The sequence below is a fragment of the Ranitomeya variabilis genome, unplaced genomic scaffold (genome assembly GCF_051348905.1).
Source record: "Ranitomeya variabilis isolate aRanVar5 unplaced genomic scaffold, aRanVar5.hap1 Scaffold_393, whole genome shotgun sequence".
NCBI lineage: Eukaryota > Metazoa > Chordata > Amphibia > Anura > Dendrobatidae > Ranitomeya > Ranitomeya variabilis.
The window spans coordinates 25,001-30,000 of NW_027508128.1; positions in this window are offsets into that span (position 1 = coordinate 25,001).

Consider the following 5,000-nt stretch of genomic DNA (forward strand, 5'->3'; position numbering starts at 1 on the left):
CCGTAACCTCAAAGGTGACCGACCGAGCGGCGTCTCCCCCCGAAGCCGTGTCTCGACTGTTGAGAACAGACGAAGTCCGGTGCGGCAATACGCCGGGTACTCCCTTCGCCAAACTCGTGCCCCCCTTCGATTCGTCTTTCCTTCTCCATCCTCCCTTCTCGCTCCGGGGCGTCCGCTTGGTCTCTCTCTCTCGCTCTCCCTCTCGCTCTCGCGCTCCCTGCCGAGCCGCCTCGGAGGACGGCGGACGAGGGGAAGGCGACGGCGTTCGGCCGCGGGGCACACCGCACGGTGAGAACCCACTCGCCCGCCTCCCCGCACGTCTGTCATCCCCCCACTATCGTAGGGGCTCGGGAAAAGACTGGAAAACGCGGAGCTCGGCGGTGGCGTGGAAGCGCCACCCACCGCCGCCGCTCTCGCCGATGCCCACCGCGGAGGCCGCCCTTCGGACGCTGGGGTGCGGCGCGGGCCTCCGCGGACGAGCTGCGCATCTGGAAGTCAAAGGGCCGCCCTCGGAGAAGATCGTTGTGCTGCCCCGCGCGGGGAGCGATTCGGACGGCGGGCCCCCACGCCGAGGTGGGTGGGCGCCCCTCCGTTCGCCCGTGCGGGTCGTCGGACCGCTGCCGTACCACGGTTCGGGTCAAACTCCCCACAGCTCGGCCGCCTCCGTCCGTAGACGGGAGGGCGACCGCCGGCGTGCGCGCCCAAGGACGAGTGCCTGAAACCCGGGGGGGGGTAACAGAGGAAGGAGACCGCCCGCCGTAAACCGACGCGGGCTCCAAAGCCCGGGCCGAGCGAGCGGCACCACCTCCCCACCCGGGAGCGCTGAGCCAGATCGATCGGAAGAAAGGGCAGGGGCTCGGGTGGAACCCCTGCCTCCGTTCTTCCCCTCGGGGGAGACGGGGAAGAAACGTGCCCCTGGAGTCCTGGAAGCGAGTGTCCGGCGCGCTCCGGGCGCCCTCGAGACGGAAGCCGGGTCGCGGTGCGATTCTCTCATAGGTCTCCCCGTTGGCGCGGAAGCGGGAGACATCCGACACAGAGAAACGCCGAGCCCGCTCCGAGGGGACAAAGTCAGAAGGAGCGATCCGCCCTCCCAGAGCCCTCCTGCGGACGAGGACTCTGGATCTGCCCCCCTTCTGACGACCGTCGCCCTCAGAGGACAGGAACCCACGTGGGGAGGGTCCGTTCGGGCTCGGGCGACCCAGGAAACGCGTCTCGGACTCGGGACGGACAACCGGCAAAAGTCCCCCTGGAGCCGCGGAAGCCTGGTCTCGGCGCGAGTGCGAACTTCCATGCAAAAGGGGGGTACTCGCCAAACCGCCTACCCGAGTCGAGGAACCACGAAAACAACGGATTTTGGTCGGGGCCGAGAGGTACCTCTCTCTCCTATATCCTGCAGCTGGTGTGCAAAACTGGGTATTTGCATGGTGAGACACCGACCCCCACTTTAAGGGAACAAAGTCAAAAAGTGTCCGACCTCCTGGAGCCGTGCGGCGGATCCGGCGGCCAGAAATTTCCTCATTCCGGTTCTATTTTTTTTTTTTTCGAATTTGCGAAATTTGGAGGCCAGGCGGCGTAGCTGGGACCTGGACTAGCTCGAAACACCCTGAACCGGTGAGCGGAATCGATTTCCCAAAGTTCTACGGCTCCCGGAAGCCAAAAACAGCTCGCCGGAAAATTTCAAAGTCCCAAGGACTCTTTCTTGAAAATCAATCCGGGGGCCATGGAAGTGTCCTCGGTACAACCTCAGAGCTTTCCCCCGCCTGGAAGTCTGACAGCGGTCTGACGTTTTTCAAAGTTTTGAGCTCTCTGTTTGTTCTCAAAGTCACAAAATCGCTTTTTTTCAGTTTTCCACCCAGCAGACCCAAACTTCACCCCCACTTAGGTCACTGTCTAGGGGCGCCTTACGACATATTGACGCCCCTTTAGGGTGGAAGTAGGGGAAATGGGTGATTTTTACACAAAATCGGAAATTTCTCAAAATTTTTCTAAGTGTCAAGGACTCTTCCAGAAAATCTCCCCCAGGCTCCTGGAAGCGTCCCCGGTACACCTCTGGCGGCTGCCCCCGCCTGGAAGTCCGACACACGCCTGAAATTTTCAAAGTATGAAAATACGCATTTTCATCCAAAAATTCAACTTTCCCCCCGTGCACCGCAAACTTCACCCCCACTTAGGTCACTGCCTTGGGGTGCCTTACAACATATTGACGCCCCCCTGGGGTGGAAGTAGGGGAAATGTGACATTTTTCACAAAATCGAGATTTTCTCAAAATTTTTCTAAGTGTCAAGGACTCTTCCAGAAAATCTCCCCCAGGCTCCTGGAAGCGTCCCCGGTACACCTCTGGCGGCTGCCCCCGCCTGGAAGTCCGACACACGCCTGAAATTTTCAAAGTATGAAAATACGCATTTTCATCCAAAAATTCAACTTTCCCCCCGTGCACCGCAAACTTCACCCCCACTTAGGTCACTGCCTTGGGGTGCCTTACAACATATTGACGCCCCCCTGGGGTGGAAGTAGGGGAAATGTGACATTTTTCACAAAATCGAGATTTTCTCAAAATTTTTCTAAGTGTCAAGGACTCTTCCAGAAAATCTCCCCCAGGCTCCTGGAAGCGTCCCCGGTACACCTCTGGCGGCTGCCCCCGCCTGGAAGTCCGACACACGCCTGAAATTTTCAAAGTATGAAAATACGCATTTTCATCCAAAAATTCAACTTTCCCCCCGTGCACCGCAAACTTCACCCCCACTTAGGTCACTGCCTTGGGGTGCCTTACAACATATTGACGCCCCCCTGGGGTGGAAGTAGGGGAAATGTGACATTTTTCACAAAATCGAGATTTTCTCAAAATTTTTCTAAGTGTCAAGGACTCTTCCAGAAAATCTCCCCCAGGCTCCTGGAAGCGTCCCCGGTACACCTCTGGCGGCTGCCCCCGCCTGGAAGTCCGACACACGCCTGAAATTTTCAAAGTATGAAAATACGCATTTTCATCCAAAAATTCAACTTTCCCCCCGTGCACCGCAAACTTCACCCCCACTTAGGTCACTGCCTTGGGGTGCCTTACAACATATTGACGCCCCCCTGGGGTGGAAGTAGGGGAAATGTGACATTTTTTCACAAAATCGAGATTTTCTCAAAATATTTCTAAGTCCCAAGGACACTTTCAGAAAATCTTCCCCAGGCTCCTGGAAGCGTCCCCGGTACGCCTCCGGCGGCTGCCCCCGCCTGGAAGTCTGACACACGCCTGAAATTTTCAAAGTATGAAAATACGCATTTTCATCCAAAAATTCGACTTTCCGCCCGTGCACCGCAAAATTCACCCTCATTTAGGTCACTGCCCTGGGGTGCTTTACAACATATTGACGCCCCCCTGGGGTGGAAGTAGGGGAAATGTGACATTTTTCACAAAATCGGAAATTTCTCAAAATTTTTCTAAGTCCCAAGGACACTTTCAGAAAATCTTCCCCAGGCTCCTGGAAGCGTCCTCGGTACGCCTCCGGCGGCTGCCCCCGCCTGGAAGTCTGACACACGCCTGAAATTTTCAAAGTATGAAAATAATGCATTTTCATCCAAAATTCGACTTTCCGCCCGTGCCCCGCAAACTTTACCCACAGTTAGGTCACTGTCCTGGGGTACCTCACAACATATTGACGCCCCCCTGGGGTGGAAGTAGGGGAAATGTGACATTTTTTCACAAAATCGAGATTTTCTCAAAATATTTCTAAGTCCCAAGGACACTTTCAGAAAATCTTCCCCAGGCTCCTGGAAGCGTCCTCGGTACGCCTCCAGCGGCTGCCCCCGCCTGGAAGTCTGACACACGCCTGGAATTTTCAAAGTATGAAAATAATGCATTTTCATCCAAAATTCGACTTTCCGCCCGTGCCCCGCAAACTTTACCCACAGTTAGGTCACTGTCCTGGGGTACCTCACAACATATTGACGCCCCCCTGTGGTGGAAGTAGGGGAAATGTGACATTTTTCACAAAATCGAGATTTTCTCAAAATATTTCTAAGTCCCAAGGACACTTTCATGAAATCTTCCCCAGGCTCCTGGAAGCGTCCCCGGTACGCCTCTGGCGGCTGCCCCCGCCTGGAAGTCCGACACACGCCTGAAATTTTCAAAGTATGAAAATACGCATTTTCATCCAAAAATTCAACTTTCCCCCCGTGCACCGCAAACTTCACCCGCATTTAGGTCACTGCCCTGGGGTGCTTTACAACATATTGACGCCCCCCTGTGGTGGAAGTAGGGGAAATGTGACATTTTTTCACAAAATCGAGATTTTCTCAAAATATTTCTAAGTCCCAAGGACACTTTCAGAAAATCTTCCCCAGGCTCCTGGAAGCGTCCCCGGTACGCCTCTGGCGGCTGCCCCCGCCTGGAAGTCCGACACACGCCTGAAATTTTCAAAGTATGAAAATACGCATTTTCATCCAAAAATTCAACTTTCCCCCCGTGCACCGCAAACTTTACCCGCATTTAGGTCACTGCCCTTGGGTGCTTTACAACATATTGACGCCCCCCCTGTGGTGGTAGTAGGGGAAATGTGACATTTTTCACAAAATCGAGATTTTCTAAAAATTGCACTAAGTCCCAAGGACTCTTCCAGAAAATCTTCCCCGGGCTCCTGGAAGCGTCCCAGGTACACCTCCGGCGGCTGCCCCCGCCTGGAAGTCTGACACACGCCTGAAATTTTTAAAGTATGAAAATACGCATTTTCATCCAAAAATTCAACTTTCCCCCCGTGCACCGCAAACTTCACCCGCATTTAGGTCACTGCCTTGGGGTGCCTTACAACATATTGACGCCCCCCTGTGGTGGTAGTAGGGGAAATGTGACATTTTTCACAAAATCGAGATTTTCTAAAAAATTGCACTAAGTCCCAAGCACTCTTCCAGAAAATCTCCCCCAGGCTCCTGGAAGCGTCCCCGGTACACCTCCGGCGGCTGCACCCGCCTGGAAGTCTGACACACGCCTGAAAATTTCAAAGTATGAAAATACGCAT